This window comes from Protopterus annectens, chromosome 17.part0 (assembly GCF_019279795.1).
Source record: "Protopterus annectens isolate FY-2018-M chromosome 17.part0, PAN1.0, whole genome shotgun sequence".
Classification (NCBI taxonomy): domain Eukaryota; kingdom Metazoa; phylum Chordata; order Ceratodontiformes; family Protopteridae; genus Protopterus; species Protopterus annectens.
In genome coordinates this window covers 453286235-453309865 of record NC_056751.1, presented here as the reverse complement: position 1 = coordinate 453309865, position 23631 = coordinate 453286235, and the positions used below count along the sequence as shown (strand labels likewise).

General features: G+C 38.0%; 1 protein-coding gene across 1 annotated transcript in view; it reads left to right on the top strand.

The window, feature by feature from the left end:
• The first annotated feature begins 15383 nt into the window (after nucleotides 1-15383).
• LRRC4C (leucine rich repeat containing 4C) overlaps nucleotides 15384-23631 on the top strand; it is a 3048452-nt gene continuing 3040204 nt past the window's right edge. The window contains exon 1 of the mRNA XM_044058949.1: nucleotides 15384-15459. The gene's annotated coding sequence lies outside the window, so the exon portion shown is untranslated. The remainder of the gene's footprint in view (nucleotides 15460-23631) is intronic.

Sequence of the window (23631 nt, the reverse complement as noted above, 5' to 3'; positions counted from 1 at the left end):
AGGTCAGGGTCATACTGGCCTGGGCTACATGCTCAGAGAGCTCCTCTATGTCTCTTTTCATGTAGTCCAGGGAGGTACGTCTCAGGTCATTCACACCAGCATGGACAATGACCTAGTCATATTTGTACTTGCCTTGGAGTGATCTGAGTGCTTGTGTTATGTGTCAGATCCCAGCGCCCGACAGGCAGCTCACCGTGACCTTCTCCTTGTTCTGCCTGGTGAGCGGGACATCAGTGTGCCTGACGATAGAGTCACCTATTACAAGTGTATCAGGTGTGTTTAGCAAACTAGATTAATGTATATAACTTTAAAACAAATCAAGAGAGCATTGTCCAGCTTGGACAAAAGTTGTACAACAGAATAGCACTCGTCGAAATGTATTGAAATGGAGATATAATATTCTTAGATTGATATGTTTGTTTGAATGAAACAAGCCACACTGCAACAAACAACTAAGCAAGGAACAACACCCAGTCCCAAGCACAAAAACAAGTGCTAATTGTCAAGCTACAGTGTAAAATGGAAACATATGGTGACCTAATTGTAGCTACAGAAAAAGTTAAGGCTCTGATAATGTCTTCCAACAAAAGCCCTTATCTAAGATAAAGCTAGATTAAGTAATGGTAGATTATTTGATCATCTCTTCTGAATTTACTTGATTTTGGCCTAAGTATAAAAATGGATTTTTCCCACCATTAAGGTCCTAGAAAGACTGTAATCAAAGTTAGCATTAACTTGAAGAGAAAAATCCTTTGTTTTCTATCTAGAGGTACAGATCCTTCCAGATGCGCGCGCGCACACACACACACACACACACACACACACACACACACACACACACACACACACACACACACGCATTCTGCAACTGCTATCAGACAGCATCCTATCAAGATGAAACCAAAAAATGATAATTACTTTCACGTCAATGAAATCTTCATAATTGTATGTGTTTAAAGTCTAAGACAACATTGGCACATTCCTTTATATATTAAAAAAGTTATATTCTAGAGAAAATGAAAATTACTAATCTCTTGGCTTTCAGTTTCAAAGAAAATCAAAATACTGCCCACTTGCGTTAGTTATAACTACAAAAAAATGGCTTTTATTATATTATGCAATGTCTCAAATAGGCCCTCCATTAAATGAGTTATCTAAAAATGTTCAGTTTGAATCCTTCAACCAGTCCCCAATTCCAGCTGTGTAACGCTACATATTACATCTGAATGGGTTGAAATACATCACACCTCTAGGGTCTTCCTTTTAGATGATCGTCTAGTTGAGGAGCTATCTTCCTGACTCTAGTCTTCAGGATTCGCTCTATGTAAGAGGTCATCTTTCAGGACAGAGTAATGGGAAGAAGTAATGAGAACATCCAGTTGACTGCTCTCCAAACATTTGCCTTCTGTCTTGCTGTATTTAATGCATCATCCTTCATGTGTACTCTTTTGGAATTAATGTGACTCACTTGTAAGCCTACTAATTCAACATTATTTTATTCCACCATGTGTTTTGAAGTAGAATCTCAGTTTGTTTCTCCAAAAATAATGACATTGCAGTTCCTTTTATGTCTTTCACTACAAAAGGCACTTCTAGTCAAAAATCTCATTCTGCTTTTTCTAAAATCTGTAAAATCCTCATTACCGTTCTTTCTCCATTTTGTCCACCCTCAGTAAATATTTTTTGTAACAAATTGTATCTAAAATATAACAACTTTCCTTATTTGAAAATACCTCTTGCTGGGAATCTGCCTTTTGTCTTTAATGAATGTTCAAATTTGCATGAAATAAATAGGTTCTGCATGTTTCTACTTACCTCACTTTCAATATTTACTTTATTCACCTATTCCTTTTTTTCTCATGAAAATACCCTTCTTTCTCCATTTTCCGCAGTTTCTGTGGTAATGGTAGTAATTCGTCTCAGTGAAGACATTTGATTTGAGCATATTATTACTTCACGGTTATTTAGCTCACTCTTGTTTCCTATACTGATATCTCTTTTAGTTTTGGATTTTAAATGCTGCATCACTGGGACATGTTTCTGATAACAGAGAGCATCCTTTTCATGTCCAACTCCAAGCAAATGTGAGCTATTTTTGAGCATACAGACCAGTTCCTTGTTCTCCTTTTTTCTGTTATGATTCTTGATCTCTGCATACTGCTCCCAATCCATTGTTACACTGAATGGGTTTTTCAAACTGCTGGTCTACCCGTTTCATAAGTGTATCAGCCCACCAGTCCATATCTGGATTCCCACTTCTTCCATATTTTTATAGTCTTAAAATGGCGAAGATCTTTTCCTAATATAATATTAGGATTCAAATCAGGTGTTACAGCCACAGGTAAGAACAGCTTTCCTAGATCTGCCTGCAATTCTACACATGGGGGAGCATTCTTTTCTCTCACTATGGATGCACTCACCTCTGCTTTTTGATTTGTGCTTATCTTGTGCATACACGCCATGGGACCTTTAGTAATTGTAATCATGGTTCCAGAATCTAACAGGTGTTGAACTTCACTTGGCTCTAGAAATATAATGTACTTCACCAGCATAGTTGTAATGCAATTGATTAATAGTGAATTATCTTTTCTAGATGTAATTTTGTCACTCTGCTTATGAAGAACTTCAATTCTAGCATGTATGTCTGTTTTCACACTGCTAGCATTCTCTTCTAAATTACTACCACAAAGCTTAGAAATGTGAACTCTCTCTAACATTTGAAACAAATTACCACATCACTTGTGGCATTTTATTTTTAAAAAATAGGTTAGATTTCTTATAGCAATTTTAATCTCAGATGCATACAACTTAGTTTTAAACATTTTGTCATTAACTAATCTGAATTCTACTAAAGTTACCACCTTATTAGACTTCTCGGGATCATGCTGCAATGCCCACTTTCTTAAATTACTAGGCAAAGCTCTTTTATAAATGTACAGTGCTGAAATATCTACCATTGTCACTTTACATACAACATAGATTGGTCCATCCTAGAACACCTCCCCCTAAACGATGCTGTAAGCACTTTCAATAGCATCTTCATGAATACTTTAAACTCCTTAGCTCCCTCTAGGAAGATCAGAATAAAATCAAACCATGCTCCCTGGCTCTGCAAAGAGACTAGGTGCCTTATGAAACAAAGAGATCATGCTTGGAAAACCTGGACTAAAACTAAACAACCACATTTTCTTCAAAAATATAGACAACTGAGGAACCTTGCAAAAAAACATACAACTAATAACAAAAAGTTATACTGTAGCTCTGCTCAGCTTAACAATAAATCCATTCCTCAAAAATTTTGCTCAGCTCTCAACAATATCCTCTATCCTGGAAAGCCCTCTAATCCCTCCCCATACCCTAACGCTTCCTTTCAGGAAACAGCTACCCTCCTGAATAAACACTTCATCTCTTCCATCCAAAATCTGGTAACCTCTAAGCCAAACTCTACTTCAACACCCATCTCTCCAAGTCCCACTAACACAACTTTGTTTTCATTTGAGCCAGTTCCCATTATTACATCAAATCTCTACTACTCAAGCTAAAACCTTGCTCTCCTTCCACTGACAATCTATCTCCCACATTCCTCAAACTTGCTGCTGACTCATTTGCCTATCCTGTATCTATACTAATTAATCAATCTATTCTGGAATCAACTGTCTCCACCCTTTGGAAATCTTTCTTCACTATCCCTCTTCATAAAGGTGGAAAATCCACTGACACCTCAAACTACCGACTCATTGCCATTCTGTCCCTCCTCTCCAAGATATTAGAAAAATGTATTCACTCACAGATTCTCAATCACCTCCTCACACACCACTTACTTACCCCTACCAAACATGGATTTTGTCCTCACCACAGCACCACCACTGCCCTCCTCTCCTTCACTCATATCATTGCAGAGGCCCTAGATAACAATAAACTTATTTACTGTCTCTTCCTAGATCTCTCCAAAGCCTTTGATACTGTCTCTCATTCTCTACTACTATCCAAACTTGCAAATCTCCACCTATCCCCCTCCACACTTGCCTGGTTTAATAGTTACCTGTCTGGCAGGGAACAATCTGTTAACTGGCTCTCATCCTCCTCACCTTTCCTTCCCATCTCCACTGGTGTTCCCCAGGGCTCCATCTTGGGACCCCTTTTGTTTAACATCTTTACCAATGATCTTTACACCTCATGCAAGGAATCCTCCCTTATTCAGTATGCCGACGACTCCACACTTATATCCATCTCAAATAACATTCCTGAACTACACTCCCTTACCCAACAGGCCCTACTATCCACTGAACAATGGCTCTCTCACAACCTATTGATCCTAAATCCCAAAAAGACCAAACTCCTACTTTTCCTTCCCCATTCTCTTTCTCATCACAAACCTCCTTTTTTATTACATCTTCTAACAATACAAGCATCCAACCTGACACCCAAACAAAACTCTTAGGGGTCATTATCGATGATGAACTCAAGTTCAACCTACACATACTCCAATGTATAAAAAAAACAAACCAGAAACTAGGTCTGCTATATCGGAACAAAAAATTCCTAACCCCTGAATCTAGACTTACCCTGGGCCAGGCACTCCTCCCATCCCTCTTATACGCCGCCCCAGTTCTTACCAATATCCAGGCCTCCACTTTAAACAAACTGCAACAGACTTACCATAAAATAGCCAGATTCATTACTAACTCCCCATACAACTCACACCACTGCATTTCTTTAAACTCTCTTCAATGGCTTGAACTTCCCCAGTTTTTGCACTCATCAATTTCATATGCTACACTCTATTCTTTATAAACCCTCCTTCTGTCCATCTCTATCTTCCTTCGTCTCCATCTACATCCCATCCCGGACCCTCCATACTTCTAATCAACAATTACTTGATATCTACCACCCAAAAAGGTCAGTAGGCAAACTACTCTACAAACACTCCCTTGCCCATGCTTAGAACAACCTTCCCCTTGACTTACGTTCAATCTCTCACACCTCACACTTTAAAAATTAACTAAAAGCTTATTTTCTCATTTCCAGAACCTGCCATTGCCATGACCCTACCTAGTTTTCCTTCCCTTTATGTACCCTCAAAAGGACAATACTTAGTACCTCATTACACCTCTCTCTCCAGTGTGTCTACTATGCATTTGCACAATTTTATACAAACAAAAATTTTTATTGTTGACCTATTGTACTATATCAATGTAAAATTGTTACTTAGCTTCTTTTTAATGCAACTTTAACTTTATGCATGTAACCCAACATATATGTGAATCATTTTGCTATAACTGCTATTATATCAATATTGTTTAAAATTGTACTTGTTTTAAAATGTATTACTGGAGCTTTTCTCCTTGGGTCTCCACTGAAAATGGGCCACAAGCCCAGTTGGACAAACCTGGTTAACAAATGTCAATAAATAAATAAATAAATTAAATAATACTGTTACTATCATGTTGTATCCAATGCTTTACATTTTAAAATATTGTATTTGCACTTTTTCGAAAGTAATTGGCATTAAACAGCTAGTTATATACTGTTGCGGCTTATATTTAAGACAAAATGCCAGCCCTAGATAAAATATATCTGTTGACTTTCTGATGATCCATGAAATCAGTTCCCTCCACGTCCTTATGCATTTTCCATGCCTCTTATTTCACCTAACATAACATGACTTTTGTCCTGTCTATTCATTTCCACTTTTACTAAGATACTACAATGTTTAAAGGTGACCAGGTATGATTATACATATGATTATCTTTGGTTAGTCCTTTATAACAGACATGGTCTTTGCATTAGTGGTTGCCCTGTGTCCTGATCACTGACAATGTGCGAGTCCACATGGCTTTTTAGTAATTCCCAATGGATGTTGTCACACAGAAGATACTCCAAGATTAGTAGCAGAAGCTCCCCAGGGACACAACAATAAACATTCCTTTATGGAATTCAAAACCCAAATATGGTTTGCACCTTGGTACCAGAAATGTGGTAAGGACTGCAAATGCCCAGTCACTGGATGACTCTTCAGATTCTCCACCAGTGTTGCGTCCAAAGAAATGCAGGAAGCATTTGTTTTATATACAGAAAAAAATAGTAATCTATTTGATGTTCTTTAGAACTAAGAAAATTACTATCCTGATGGATTTCAGTATAGAAGCAAAACAAAATATGACCCACTTGGCATGTAGTTCAAAATTAAAAAAAGTATGTTTGGTTTCTACATACAGATCACATAGCCACTCCAGCAAATTGGCTATTGGAAAATGTTGAGGTGGTAGCCCTTACCCAGTCCTAAATTCCAACTGTCTATCTTCAATAGCTCCTGATGTGCTAATAGCCACCATGCTTCCAGGGTCTTTCTAACTGATGCATCTTCAGATGAGGAATAATTTTATGATTTTAGCACTGCAGGCTAATTTTTTTTATATGAAAGTAATTATTAATTAATAGCTCATTACTGACTAACACAAAGTGTTATCTAGTTACCTGATTGTGGCAGAGAATGTTTCAAAGGTACATTACTCACATTTATATTCAACATATTGCTATACACACACACACACACACACACACACACACACACACACACACACACACACATTGGATACACATTATTGTGTCATACGTTCATAGGTCTATAACATGCTAATGACTACCAGGGTGTTCACAAGCATAGCCATGCATCCCAACCCAGTTTTATCCCACAGTTTCTTTGATACCTGTATGGTTGGAGTATGTTTGTTAAGAGATAGCTAAAGGTTATGTGGAGGCAGAATGTTAGTAGGGGATTAATTTACTTACTGTTGGCCTGTGTCAGTTAAAGACATGGGGACTAGACCGGAGGTGAATTTGGATTTTCCCATCCAGTGAACAAAGTTTCTTTTGAATTGGGTCAGGAAAAACTTTGCTTCATGTAGATGAGGTGCATATTCCATAGCGTGAGGATCCTTTGAGACACATATCAGTCACTCCAGCAGGTACTACTTATGTTGCAGACCAAGCTGAGGTCATTGGATCTAGTGTTTCTGGTACTGTTTGTCTTGCAGGAGGGCAAAAGATCCATCAGAGCTGGATCTGAGGCTGCTTTATATACTAGGCATACCTTGACTCTCTGTAACCTGTAGGAAACTGAGTACAGAGATAAGGACTTAAGGCAACCTTTGCAGCACAAGCTATTCATACCTTGGATTCTCCTTGTGAGGAACCTTTGAGGCATTCCAACTGTTGAAAATGCCTGGTTAGGCACATGTCAAAGGTCCCATTGTACTCAATGATGAGTCTGATATGGACTGAGTAGAGTGTTACTATTACTTCCATGGACCAGGATGCTATGATCTTTCTTATGAGTTTGGCAACATACAGTGATTTCCTTACTATCTTGGCTATGTGTTGGTTGACCACCAGATTACTGTCTACATATGTTCCCAGATCTCTAACTACTCTTAGGGGCGTTTTATTGGTGAAGTAATTAGCTTGTGTGGATGATTTCCCAAAGGGAACTATAATGCATTTCTTTGCACTGAGTTTTAATCCATGGCATTTTATTTGTGTTAGACCCACTTGCAGGATGCTGGTGCTGTATAGGGAATCTATGGTAGCTTCCAGTTTACAGTCATCTGTGAACTTGGTGAGCTAGAAGCTTTTGTCATTAGACTTGATTTTCAGGAAGTAGATGCCAAACAGGAGCTGGCCCATCACGGAGCCCTGGGGTACACTGCTGGTGACCAGTCTCTTGCTGTTGGTGATCTCACCCCTCCTGACTTCTTTGGTCCTGTCTATGAGCCAACTTGCAATTCAGCAAGTTATGCAGGGATGTATGCCTCATTCTGAGAGTTTGTCAACAATACCTGAGTGGGGTGTTGTACTGAATGCTTTGGCCAGTTCAAGGTAGGCAGTATGAACCATTTTTCCCTCATCCATATCCATGGTTTCCCTCTCAAAGTAGTCTACCAGCTTGAGTAGTCAAGCTGTTGCACTAAACACAGACTGGGATGGGTTCAGTGTCCGTAGGTTTACAATGTTCTTCTTGATCATTTCCATGATAATTTGTTCCATGTTTTATAATATTAAACTTGTCAAAGTATTGGGTCTGTAGTTAACAGGGTCAGTTGATTGCTATTTAGGAGGAAATTGGGGATATTGTCACGGCCAATTAATCCCTTGAGGACCTGCTTTCTGTTAATAGTTGGGATGATATGCTAGAAGGGATTTGTCAAGGAACAATGAAGTGTAAATTAGTTAGCAAATCTTCTGGCTGATAAATTTAGCTCCATGTCCCCCTGATCAGTGAAGGTTTTGCCATTTACTACCAGTTCTGCACTCTGCTGAGCATTACTTTTAAGCTTTCTGACATAGCTGAAAAAGACATTGTGATTGTACCTAGCATGGGAGGCTATCCTGACCTAATAATTTGCTGTGTTGGACTTAATTAGACTTCTTAGCTTCTTGTTTAGTTGAATCCATGAGCTCATGTCTCTGTGAGAGTTGCTCTTTCTGAGTTTGGCCATGACTTTTTTCTTTTGTTATATATCTTGTTAAGGTAAATATTTAATCTGTGTGGTTTGCCTTTGGTGATACATTGGGAGTTACTTATGTTAGGTAATACAGCCTCAGTGCAGCTATTCACATGATATTAGAGGGCTTCTATAAATAATTCTGCAAGGATAGCTGCGTTCTTGGGGTGTGAGAGAGCTGTGAATTATGAAAATCTGTCCTTTAATAAGATGTAGTTTGATTTAAAATAGTTCCTAAGAGAGCTGTGTGGAATGTCTTCAACAATGAGTCTTTTACATGGTGTGTGTGTGGGGGGGGGGTGATAAATGCCAGAAAATGTTGTGCCTATGAGTTAGCGGCAGTGTACATTTCCTAGTCTAAAGAGGGGTAGTTAAAGTCTCCTATGAAGAGGGTATTTGGATTGATAATGGGTGTCTCTATTAGCCCTAGGTAAGAGTTTAAGACTGCTTGGGTAATAAAGGATGACCTGTTGATGGTCAGGACATGGTAGGGAACATTGCCTATATTGAGAATTGAATGTGGATGAACTCCAGGACATCATCCTATTTATCTAACCTTGAGCTGTATTTGCTGTCAACATTAGTTCGACACCACCAGCTTTAGCCCTTATCTGTGCTCCTGTTGGTCTAAATGTATAGAATTTACTGTAGCATTCCACTGCCTGAGTACCTTTTGTGGCTTCAAACCAAGTTGGGTGTCGAGTTTCTTGGTTAGGTAACTAGAATTGAGCAGTGACACTTTTTTTTTTTTTTTTTTTTTGCTGTATTAGTAGCCTTGCCATTTTTAAATTGCCTAAAATTGTCACTAAAAGAGTGGACAAAGTTATCCCAAAGCTCAGTGGGGACAGGTTCAGGCCATCTTTGGCAAAACAAAGTGGTCTGCTAACCATGTTCTTCCATACTGAGAGATAGTGGATTTCCTTTGTGACACAAGAAACTAAGCCAATTATTAAAATCAGTCATTTTCTGTTTCATCCTTATTGAGGGTAGAATGCTGCTCAATGCAAGGCACATATTTGCCTGTGAAACATATTCAGAGAGATTCATGGTGTCACTTTTATATAGTTCAGTGGGGTATGCCTCGGGTCATTTGCACATACATGGACTATGTTAGAATCATATTGCTACCTGTGGTGCAGTGACCCGAGTGTGTGCATGATATTGCAGATCATAGCTCCAGATAAGCAACTATTATCTTCTCCTTGTCCAGCCTGCTGAGAGGAGCATGTGTGTGTCATATAACAGAATCTCCTATGACAATCTTGTCATAGGAGATGCTGTTACATTACACACACACATGCTCCTCATTTGCTTGCTTAATGAGCTTTGGTCTTGTGGGATTATTGGGTGTAGGCTTATGTGTGGTGTTATGAGTTGCTTTTGGTGTGTGCTTTAGTGATTGTTGAGGGTAGGTGTAGATGTTTGACATCTTAAGAGGTCTTTAAGGTTTGGAGAGGTTTTTTAAGCACCTAAAAGAAGGCAAACATCCATTATATAAATGAAAATAAATCATATAAACTTGTTCCTTCTTACAAACATTATACATCACATATGTTTTTCTTTTATAACTATCATCAGTCCAACATTACACAAGTTTCTCAATTCCTGCCTTTCCTTATACCTCAGTCTTCCTCCAAAACATTATTGTGCATGTTGTGGCCTCAACATTTCCATCATCCACCATACTTCAGATTCAGCACTACAAATACAGTCGGTTTAGACTTTGATTTCCATTTTCCAGTAATTGCTTTTGTTAGCAGCCAAAAGCATTTGTCTTTCCGAACATCCGTTATGATTTTAAGGCGATTGCTATGGTTTTTAATGCTTAGAGACTGAGCGGCATGCTGATAATAAAGCTGTCACTTTCGTGAATCTTTGTGCAGTACTGCCATCTATCATTGCCACTTTCATTACAAGCTATGCCGAGAAATAACTTGTTATAAAAGTTACTCAGTCCATTAAAGAAAAGAAAACAAATAATGTATCATAGGAAATGGACCAGTTCCCTTCCTGCTTTAACTTTGTTGTTAGCTCTGACAGTGGCATGTAGCCAACGTATCACACTCATTAAAAATGCTTTACTACAAAAAGATCAATCCTGGAGAAAAAGTTGGATGGCAATAAAAAAGAAAAGTTTAATAGGATCCATTGACTGTCTTGAAAATTCAACCAACCGATACATAAAATATAACTACCAATACATAATTTAAATACACCAAAAGTTTTCTGTTGTGGTTGCTTATTTTCAGATGGAGAAGTTAAGTTGAGCTCAGTGAGGACTTCCATCCTCCAGTCTCCTAAGTAAGTTTAACTATAACACCCACATTTTCTGTAGTATTTCAGTTACTCAGAAAGCTTTGTAGCAAATATTTGCATTTATATCTAGTTAAATAAGAACACTTACAAATGACAGTCTTTTTGTATCAGACTGAACAGAGGCTTGAGTTTTACTATTCAGTTCTTGTGGCAGTTAATGTTTAGACTAGTTGTGGTCAGTAGCTTTGAAGGAGATACAACTCTCCAAAATTTTCAGTGAGTGAAAAGTCCCAAGAAGGTGAAATTACAAGCTGCATTATCCCTTCCATGTTAATGTCTGATAGGATAATTCTTGCTCTCATTCACTTATGGAAAGAGAGAGAGAGAAAGAGACAGCAAGATGCTACCATTTCTTTATCATGAAGGCTCAAACCATAATTTCTTTTCCTCAGAAACCTCTTGTCCCAGTTGTCCTCAGGAATATTGCCTCCTAGTAAAATGTTATAGCAGCCTTTGTGATGGTTTTACCATGTTTTGTAGTTTCACAGGTTCAAATTAACTAGCAACCTAATTTCACATACTGTGTTAGTTTGTTTAAGGATTCAAACATTGTCTAAGTACATGAGACAATTGTCTCAAGATGCCCATTTTCATCAAGCTAGCCACTGAGACATTAAAAAATTGCAAATTCAGTTTGTCATAACCTGTATTAGGGCTAGACTATTATGGTCAAGGGTCTTGGTTTTACAAGGTTCTGCTAAGTGGTATTAAGGGTGAAGACTAGATGTTAGACAGTGCTATGATTTTAGTGCTGTTTGGTGTTCTACCTAGCTGCTCTAACTTAGCTCCATGCATGGGCTTTTTGTGTTATGGGTCAACATTCTTAGTAGAAGCTTTATAGGTTTGCTACTATACATGGTACTGCTAACCATCACTGAGCATTAAACAGCTCTGGGAAAATGTACCTAATTTATAGCAGATAGAAAAAAGCTGAAAACTAGTTCCCATGCCTTCTGGCCAATAAAGGACTACATTTTCTGGGGTGCCTCCCAACTCAGAGAGACCATGTAAACATTATCTGCACCAAGAGAGATGATTCTGGAATTTCTTAATGTAAAAACACAGCAATAGTAGGTCTAAAGTGGTAATTATTATCCAACTAAGCCCTCTAGCAGATGAAACAATCTCACTTTAAGCATCTCTGTATGCTTTCCAAGTCAGACAAGGATACCTTTCTACTGCCACTAGAATGTCCATTTCAGTCTTTTTAATGTAAAAACACACTTTAGTTAGCCGCAAGTGAAAAGGTGCCAAAAAAATTTCGGAACAAGCTATATGTAATTGCAAGGTGATTTAAAGGCAGCCAATCCAGCAAAGAGAAACACACATGCATGAAGGAAATTTCAAAGTACATACATTCTAAGCAGAGAGACTTCCCAGTTTCTTCTGTCAGTAAACAGTAAGATAAGTAGAAGAGATAAGACTGGGATGAGCTTCTAGAGCCAGGTATACAGAAGAAGAGACTGGGAGGAGCTTGCAGTGTCAGATGTATAGAAGGGGCTGGCAGGTCAAAATCATCCATGTATAAAAGCACAACATTAATAGGAAGGGTGAGAGGGAAACAAATTCAGGAAAAAATCCAAGGCACAATAAAGAAACCAAAACGGAATGAAGATTATAAGAATGCCTTAAATCAATTGTTTTAACTTAAGAAAAAAGAGCAAGCAACATACAAAACTGATTTAAATGGTAAGATATGTGCAGTTATAAAAAGTAGTTTAAATGTACTTGTCTGGGTATAAAATGTAGTGCATATGCTTTCTTATCAAGCTTCCAAGTTTCCAGCAGTGCCAAGAACCAAGATGGCTGACTGCTTGTGTGATGTAAAATACCAGAGGTGGATGGATCAATGACCACAGGCTGTAGTTACAACTAGGTACAGCAAATTCAAGAAAATACCTAGGACCAACACCAAAACCAAAAAGCAATTGCAGACTATAAAAATGCCTTAAATAGTGTTAACTTTAACTAAAGGGAAAATAACACACAAAACTGGTTTAAATGGTAAAGTAAGTGCAATTATAAATGTAGTTTAAATTTCATTCCCTGGATGCAATATGTAGTCTAAATATCAAATGAGGTTTCATTATCTACAATGTCTACAAGGGTTTTTACTGCTGTCAGCTGTTGGTTGTATTCTATGAATGGTATATAAACTGTTTTCGGTCTTTTAGACTTGTTGGAATGATAGGCCATGTTGATGCAGCAGTTAGCATTGTGGACTCACAGCAAGAGGTTCTCCAGTTCGATTCTTAACTAGAGTGCCTTCTGTGCAGAGTCTTCATGTCCTCCCTATGGTTGAGCGAGTTTTAAAATGACATGCAGTAGGACTGTATTTGTGTGCATGTGCCTTCTGTGAAGGTTGGGCACCGGGCTGGCAACTCAGCTCTGTAAAAAGTCTACTGCCAATCAATCTGCAGACCATTGATCCCCTGTGGTGACTCTAACCGGGAAAAGCCAAAAGTCATTGCTTAGACACTTGTCAGAATGCTATATATTTGACACCAAACAATGAAACCAGATCATTTATTCTAAAGTAGTATAATATGTCAAACAAGTACATATACAAGGGCAGTGAATGTACAAATGCTATAAAATATCACTTATACTGTCTTAAGCTAAATGCAATAGATGTATCCTGGGCATAAATAGGCAACAGGAGCTGTCGGAAATACTTTATCTCCAGTTACATTTATAGGACATTACGTTGGACAAGGATAGGTAACAACGGAACTGGCATATAGAATTGAATTAAAAGGTTTATTCTTGGTGCAGTGGTAGCATTGTTGCCTCACAGCAAGAGGTTCTCCCGTTTGATTCTCGGGTTGGGTTGGGAGTGCCTTCTGTGTGGAGTCTGCATGTCCTCCCCACGGTCGAGTGGGAGTTCAAAAGACATGCGTTGAATGGGCCTGCCTTCGTTGAAAGTTGGGCTGGCAACTCGACACCATAAAAACTAACTGCCAATCATTAGCAGACCGGAGTTCCACTGTGGCGACCCCTAACCGGGAAAAGCAGAAAGACCAACAACAACATTCTTACAATAGTCATTGTCCAGGGCATTGCTTTGCAGTTATTAAGAAAATACAATTTCAGTATCATGAACTGATACTAGACAAATTATGGTCATTTTTATTAAGTGCAATTTTAAGTAATTAACATGATATCATTAAAACTTTTATTATACACACACACACAAACACACACACACACACACACACACACACACACATACATACACGCACGCGCGCGCACACACACACACACACACACACGTATAAATTTATTGTCACAGTACTAAAACCCCACAACCTTGAAAATCATAACCTGGTGGTAATAATATCAAAAGACCAAAACTGTGAAAATCATAATGTCTAAAGATCTTGAATACAAAATCAGCCTAGCAGTACAAAACTACAAACAATTCTAACATTTCTAACATAAGTCTTGTAGGGGTATGGACCAAGCAATGAGTGCTAACATGGGTCCAGTGGAGGGCAAGTCCAGGACTTCATATTGGTCATTTCGTATTATGGTCTCATGAACATATACCATATCTGTGTGTATGTGCATATTTATTTAATCAATTGAAATAGCTTGTATGTGCATAGCATTTGAGAACACAAAATTGGCTATTTCATATGTAGGAAACATATGAAGAACTATTGAAATCATATGCTGACTAGTAGCATTTTTTATTAAATAGAAATAAACAGTTTTGCTTCACTGCAAATGCAGAACTTTAACAGGATGCCAAGCACCCCACTTAAAATATATAAATAGATATATTTGTAAACAACAAACCAGTAAAACAAAACTGTATTAATTAAAAAGGTTCAAAGTCCACATTTAAAAGAAACAGCTTCATAAAATAAAAGCAAAATCCCAGTACAATAAATAAATAATGTTCACAGTAAACATGTAAATATTTCATTGCTTTAAAATACATTTAAAAAGTTATCATAGAAACCTTAATCAAACGCGCACTCTAACTCTTGCACCAAGATTCTCTTACCTAATAGAAGTGCAAAGAATAAGGCACAAATAATATAACATTAAATAAAAGAAAATGAGCAAAGCATATTGTCCATCAAAACATGGCATATCATAACCCTGCTGGTCAGGGAGCAAGACCACTATTTATAAAAAGACATATTAAAATTCTCACCACATTCTGATGAAGTTCCATATTTCTTGAGGAACAAAAAAACTTAATTTTATTTAATAAAAGTGCTTTGTGGCTCACTAGTCAGCATACTTTTTTCATTTACTGTTTTTTTTATTTACTTAATATGAAAAAATACATATTATTGTGAATGAGCCAGTAGCACAAAATGCCATATTCTCTGGGTTCTCTAATTTTCCAGTAAATATATCAAAGTTTGGAATTTCCCTGTAGTTTTAATGGAAAAATGGAAACATTATTATCACTGATCATTTCAATCATCTGAAGTTTCTTTTGGTAGCATATTATATCTGTATTATTTTCTTTCAAAGTCAGATAATGTACTTAAGAATTTTACAGAAGTGTCTTATGTCATTTTTGGAAAGTCTGTGGACATGTTGACCATTCAGTGCAAGTTAACCCTACCTTTCGCATCTTTCACTCTCCATTAATAGAAGCAACACTGGATCAAGCCAGGTAGTGTCATTCTCGTTTTGTTTTATATTTATATATTTACTAAGATGTATACATTTTATGTAGTGATTTAGTAGCTGAATCATTAGATCGAGATTATTACATGGTTCTATCAGAAAATATGATGTTTCTTCTTAAACAGAAGATACTATGTCTGAACTGGTGAAAAATCACATCAGAATTAGATGTTTAAAATATGTTTGCAAAAGCCAAAATGTTTGTCTATGTTATATGCAGAAACTATTGTTGTAGAAAGGCAACTTATCACAGCATAGGTTTCTTCAGTTTATTTTTCAGCTCTGGTGTCTTATGGATGGATTCTGTATGTCCTGCCTATGTAATAACAGGTTTTCTGTGGGTACTTCATTTTCTGCCATTCTCTTAAAGATGACAATCTTCATAGCTGCCTATAGGTGTACATGCAGTATGTAAATGAATATGCATGTGTGTTTTTCTCTAGACCAGTGCTATCCATAAAATTCAACATCTTGCATTCATTAGCTACTGGGTATGTTTTTGTGTTTGTTGCATAATGTAAAACAAAAAGTGGGCTACTACAAAATGCAAGGATGACTTATCTCTCTCTCACACACACACACACACACACACACACACACACACACATATTTAATATGGTTGAAGAGGTGATACATCTCTGTTGGGTAAAACTTGATTGATAAACTATAAGAGATGTTATTGGACATTGGTTACATTCAAGAGTTAATGGTTATTGGACATTCAAGAAGGCCATGCAAGTGCAAGCAGATGAGTGTCTAATAATCCACTGACACTGTAAAAGTAATGTACGTAAACATAAACAGCAAGAGCGAGTTAAGATCAGACCAGCAGGAAAGCACAGAATGGTTATTAGAAATTCACCATTGCCTTATAGCAGAAGAGATCTGAGGCACTCTTTTGGAGTGTGTATCTGTATAACAGCTTTGCTTTGCAGGGTGATAAAAAGCCAGGATAAAACATGCTATGTCTGTTCTTTCAAAGCTGAGCAGTTAGTCTACTAACCTTTTCTTTTTTTCCAGTTGTACTTCCTCAGCTACTGAGAAATAAATGCTTTGAATGTCCACTGCTCAGCTTCATATGGGACTGGAAATAAGCAGTGTCCTTGTTCTCATCTAATACTAAAACTGAGGCAAGACCTCTCTCGGAACATGATTTCTCTACTGATGCAGTTTCTATCACAGTTTAGATTAAAACTTTAATCTCATGCAGTAGAGTTACTGGAAGTAAGACATTTATATATCACTGTTACTTTTTTCCTTTCTGTGTCCATGATTTCAACAGCTGAAAAAGTAAACACAAAGACTTGAAATACATGCACATGCTAATGTGTTAAAAGTTTACTGAATGAGATGTTCATACTTTATTGCCTATATTAAAGGGAAAAAAGGCCTTATTTATTTCAAATAAGAGATTTAAAAGCCTCGGCATGTGGGAGGCAGTACTGATGTGTAAGATAATGATAGTGTTAAATCAGAATAAAATAGATAATTTATTGTACAAAATAATTGGAAGAGTATAACAACATGCATACACTAACCTAATTGTTAGAAAGATGTGGAAGCATTTTTTTAAGGATCCCACACTAGTTATAACTTTACTGACATAACCCATAAAGATCTCTTAGGATCAGTGAATTAAATCAGTGATGACAGAGAAAATATGGCTTTCCAGTGTGGATGAAATAATACAGAACATGCTACGTAACTGTTTCCTGAGATACATAAATATGCAGCTCAGCAAAGCAGAACCCTTGAAATATGTTTTGAGAGTTATTGTACAAAATAATACTCAGCAACTACTGCAGATGACTAATCCAGATTTTCAGTTGTGAACTAGTATGTTGCAAATCTTCACACGTACTGCTATGAGACACTGACAAAATGTATGCTATTTTTGAAATACCAGAGATGAAGGTAAACATGGTTCAACTTTAAGCAGCTACCATTTTAGATAATTCTTAAGTATAAATGAAATACACCTGAAATCTTATGCAGAATATGAGTAAATAATTAAGAGTTTGCAGGTTTAAATGCATTCAGTGGAAATGACAGTAAAACAGAATCTCAAGACCATATAGAAAATATGATTCATTATTATCTGGTGAAAGATTTTGTCCAGTATACAGCACATAAAAAAAAAAAAAAAAAAAAAAATCACTGAAAGACACGTTCAGAGGACAACATATCAAGTTGTTTTTGCATGGTTCAAGCCCCTTATATCCTTTGTTGGGACATACTCCATAATAGCTCACAGTGTAGTTGTTTACTAACTAGAGTGCTCAGCATTAGATTTCAGTTCCTTTTCTGTTGCCATAAATTAGGCACATTTGCATGGAGATGCTCACTGTGCTGTGGTGTTGGCAGTGCCCTGTACGGCGTCACACTTTTAAAGAATAACCAGTATCGGGACTGGAACCTGTAACTTAGTGAGGTATTGCATGGAGTCAAGCAGTTAGCTTGTGCATCTAACAGCAACAATACTATATCTTAGCACTATTTAACTCTAGTCCCTAACCCTAGAGACCACGTTACAGGGGACATCTGTCTAACCCTGTTCTCAATCCACAAAAGCCTTCCCTAATACAGTTTAGGACAGCATGAATATACAATTTCTAAAAGTCTCCATGGAAAGCTTGGTAGATATGGGCAACCTGAGACAATATAGCTCATGTTCACAACTGACCTTTCAATCCATAAAGAACTGACACATCATGTGAAGGAAGTACATACAGAATTTAATTGGAAACAAAAATAATTAAGCTTGTCAAGTGCACACAAACTACATCCACAACACACACACACATCCAGCTTATGATGAGGTACTAAAAAAACTATTTTACCAAACCTCAAAAACCTCCTAATCCTACAAATGGTGAGACCTATCCTCAGCATTCTCTAAAGCACACACCAAAAGCAACCCCAAGCACCATGCATACACCTACACCTAATGAGTGATGCCCATAACGTAAACATGAACTTTACCCAGGAATCTTGTCATAGGGGGACCTCATTGCACAATGTACAGACAGCCCAGTCACCAGACTGGACAAGGAGAAGATAGCAGTTAGTTGCTTGTCTGGAGCCAGGATCTGCATGCTTTGCATGCACTCACATCTCTGTACCACAGGTACCAGTACAATCTGATCATAGTCAATGTAGGTGGAGATGACCTGTGGCATTCTTCATTGGACTATATGAAGACCAGGATCTGCATGCTGTGCATGCACTCACATCTCTGTACCACAGGTACCAGTACAATCTGATCATAGTCAATGTAGGTGGAGATGACCTGTGGCATTCTTCATTGGACTATATGAAGACCAGGATCTGCATGCTGTGCATGCACTCACGTCTCTGTACCACAGGTACCAGTACAATTTGATCATAGTCTATGTAGGTGGAGATGACCTGTGGCATTCTTCATTGGACTATATGAAGACCAGGATCTGCATGCTGTGCATGCACTCACCTCTCTGTACCACAGGTACCAGTACAATCTGATCATAGTCTATGTAGGTGGAGATGACCTATGGCAGTCTTATGAAGACCAGGATCTGCATGCTGTGCATGCACTCATGTCTCTGTACCACAGGTACCAGTACAATTTGATCATAGTCTATGTAGGTGGAGATGACCTGTGGCATTCTTCATTGGACTATATGAAGACCAGGATCTGCATGCACTCACGTCTCTGTACCACAGGTACCAGTACAATTTGATCATAGTCTATGTAGGTGGAGATGACCTGTGGCATTCTTCATTGGACTATATGAAGACCAGGATCTGCATGCTGTGCATGCACTCACGTCTCTGTACCACAGGTACCAGTACAATCTGATCATAGTCTATGTAGGTGGAGATGACCTGTGGCATTCTTCATTAGACTATATGAAGACCAGGATCTGCATGCTGTGCATGCACTCACGTCTCTGTACCACAGGTACCAGTACAATTTGATCATAGTCTATGGAGGTGGAGATGACCTGTGGCATTCTTCACTGGACTGTATGAAGACCAGGATCTGCACGCTGTGCATGCACTCACGTCTCTGTACCACAGGTACCAGTACAATTTGATCATAGTCTATGTAGGTGGAGATGACCTGTGGCATTCTTCATTGGACTATATGAAGACCAGGATCTGCACGCTGTGCATGCACTCAAGTCTGTACCACAGGTACCAGTACAATCTGATCATAGTCTATGTAGGTGGAGATGACCTGTGGCATTCTTCATTGGACTATATGAAGACCAGGATCTGCATGCTGTGCATGCACTCACGTCTCTGTACCACAGGTACCAGTACAATTTGATCATAGTCTATGTAGGTGGAGATGACCTGTGGCATTCTTCATTGGACTATATGAAGACCAGGATCTGCATGCTGTGCATGCACTCACCTCTCTGTACCACAGGTACCAGTACAATCTGATCATAGTCAATGTAGGTGGAGATGACCTGTGGCAGTCTTATGAAGACCAGGATCTGCATGCTGTGCATGCACTCATGTCTCTGTACCACAGGTACCAGTACAATTTGATCATAGTCTATGTAGGTGGAGATTACCTGTGGCATTCTTCGTTGGACTATATGAAGACCAAGATCTGCATGCAGTGCATGCACTCACGTCTCTGTACCACAGGTACCAGTACAATCAGATCATAGTCTATGTAGGTGGAGATGACCTGTGGCATTCTTCATTGGACTATATGAAGAGAGACATTATGAATTTCTCTGACTGTGTGTTTCATACAGGTATGTGCCTTGATTTGAGCAGCATTCTACCTTCACCTAGGATGGTGGCACACTATGAACAAAAAATTATTGTCTTTAACAATTGGCTTAGTTTCTGTTGTCATTCCAGGGGCAATCAGTATTTGCCAGCAATGGAGGACATGGTTAATAGATTATATTGCTTTGACAAGGATTGCCTGTACCTGTATACCTTGGTCTTGCAGATATTGCTAAAACTTTATCCACCCGATTACAGGCTCTTTCAGGCAAGACCAGATTGTCAAAACTACCAGCTTAGCAACTAAAGTCCAAAGGGACCTAAAGATGCTACTACTCAATGCTAGGAGCCTTTACTAGACTATAGGAATCTTACTCCTCCTCCAAAATACTTAAAAAAATGTATTATTGCTAAACTATCTCCTGCAGGAAGAACTCCTATCCCCACAATACATGGCTTCCACCCTTCCCATAGTACTAACACTATATAGATCTCATCAATACAGCTGGAGATAACAGCAAACAAGTCTCCTCCTCATTTCTAGACTAAAGCTTGCAATGCAGTTTGTCGCAGCTAACTTCTGCTTTGAATGTCCTCATTAGTTCTCTATCAGTCCACCCTTCTGTGGTTAAAAAGCTAACTTTCCAATAGCTATCAGTCAGTAAAATGGTACTCCACCATCTCTCCATACCTCCCAGTCACCACCTGTGTACCACAAGGCTCTATACTTGGTCACCTCCTCTTTAAGATTCACACCAACATCCCCCTCAGAGCCACACAACAGGTCCCCCTAATACAGAACACAGATGACTCCACACTCATTTGGATATATGACAATGTTATCTAAAATCCATCTGCTTGCCCATCACTAAATAACATTCTACACAAGTATTTTCCTTGTCGGTTATTATGATCCCATGACAAAAAAACCTTGTCTGCCTTTCAAGTCTGCCAGACATTGTCTGACATGTACCGTATTGATACATTTTGGAACTGCATGTCTCTATCCATCAGGTCAATACCCTCCCATCCATCAAAAACCTTATGAAAGACCTCATAGACAAAATCTGGGTCTGTTCTTACTCAGCACCAGGATAAAGTATATCCCCAAAAGTGAACAAATACTTATTCATACCTTATATCTCCTAACTCTCCCTTCTTCACTGATTTCCTTACTTCTGTCATTTTCTCTCCTCTGGCTTACTCTCTAAATATACCATAAACATGCTTTTCTCTAACTCTGTATTGCAGCTCCCATTTGTATTGTATTAACTTCACTTTAATTTCTCTGTAAACTGACTAAAATGTCACTGTCATATAACTTTCATCTATACTTAACCAATGTTTTCATATTAGTCTAATTTGCTATAATTATTTAAACTGTATTTGTTTATTGTATGATTTTGAAAGACAGAAAAATTATTGTTCTTAAAATGTTTTGTAATACTTTGGTGCTTTTCCCACAGGCATCTGCTGAAAATGGGTTCCTACCCAGTCGGACTTTCCTGGTAATCAAATGTCAATAAATAAAATAAATAAATAAATCCGAAATGCCACACCCTGCAAAGCTGTCTTCACTCTGGGGAATATAGACATCTTTGCCATTACTGAGACATGGTTTTATGCCTCAAAGTAATATGGCAGTGCAAGGCTTTACTGTCTGTTACATATTTAGACCATCAGCCACACAGACGGGGGCTAAAGGTGCAGGTGCTTTGATCTACATTAGCAAAAGAATACCTCTAGATTAGGTAAATTGGATCATTTCCAGGGGTTATTCACATGCAAATTACTATAGATAAGTCCCTTATCATATCCTAGCAAGCTTTATGTCACCATTGGGTCTATATTATATATCATCGACACCTAATGAGCAAACGCTCTAAAGTACGATTGGCCACATCCGCAAATTTTTTCCTGTTTTTTTCCTTCGCCCCCAACACCACCTGATGTGGGAAGTAGTGCCCCACACACCCTCCCTAACTAAATATACCAACTCTGAGATCACTCTACATTAGGGAAAAGGGTAATTCCCAATAACGGCCAACTGAATTATTTCCCCTGAGGAAAACATTTGCAGACGTGGCCATTCGTGCTTTAGAGCATTCGCTCTTTAGGTGTCGATGACTACATGTTTGAAGAAAAGTCTCTTCAAATGTATAATACAGACATGTCACCATCTATGTACTAATAATCCCATAACTTATACCTAGATCTGCTGGAGAAATTCACCATCCAGCCAAATACCCTATTCATGGGAAACTTCAACTACCTCTCAGTAGTATATATCTACATATATATATATATATATATATATATATATATATATATATATATATATATAAATATTTACTTGGTAGTTCACCAGTCATAACTACCAATTTCAGGATCATCCCTGGAATGAATCTACTTCAACAAAAATGGTTGAAATGTAAACAATAGCTAAGTAGTTCATATTAGTTACATAGAAAAACTGTAAATGTACATTGTAGCAAACCAGCAGAATTCTGTGGGAGGAGAAAAGAAGTGGTAAGGAGACAAAAATAAAGTATTAAGTGATGTGTCCTCTGTTGAAGCAGGGATATTGGAGGAAGAAATTATTTCCTTTAGGTGGATGGGAAGATTTTGACATATAGCTTAGTTGCCCGAGAGGAGAACTCATGTTCAGTGCAGAGGAGTTTGGTTCTAGGGGTGAGAAGAGTTGGTGTGGCTTGTGAGTAGTGTTGCAGGTTATATGATGTATTTTTTTTGTGATATTTAGTTACAAAGGGAGTATGTATCTTTAGCTGGTGTTGTTTGTAGAGTTAGATCGTCGTCTTATGGGTTTCCATATGCCTTTTTTCAAGAATGATTAAATTTGTCACGTTAGATGAGAGATGATTCAGATGATGTCATTTAAATACAAAGGTCTACCTATAACTGTATAGGACACTTTTGTCTAGAAATCCATTCAGTCATGTAATTTTTAAGTGGTGGTGAAGTTCTGATTCAAGAAGATGAAGATATGATCATAGTCAGAGCTACTTTCTTGGCAACTACCAGAAGTATAATGCAAAGCTGTTAAAAATTATCTATGACTAGCAATAGTGTGTTTTCATTTTTTCATAGCAATCATTGGTCCTTTTATTTCTCTTGCATGGAAAAAGTCTGAGTTGCATAGAGTCCTTGTGTTGTTTTCCATTTTTCACAAACGCAGCTCATCATCTTCCTCAAAAAAATGGTGCCTTATTTACAGTATCCATGTTTTCTCATGCTGTCCTTCTCTCTCTGATCTCCTCTGCTTTTTTTCTTCACCAGTTTTCCTCTCTGGCTAGTTATACAGAATATGTTGTAATAACACAGGAAACTGATGTTGTGGCTCCAAAACAATAATGACTGGATAGTCTGTTCAGCTGGTCTTTTAGTAATATCTGACCAGGGAACAAAC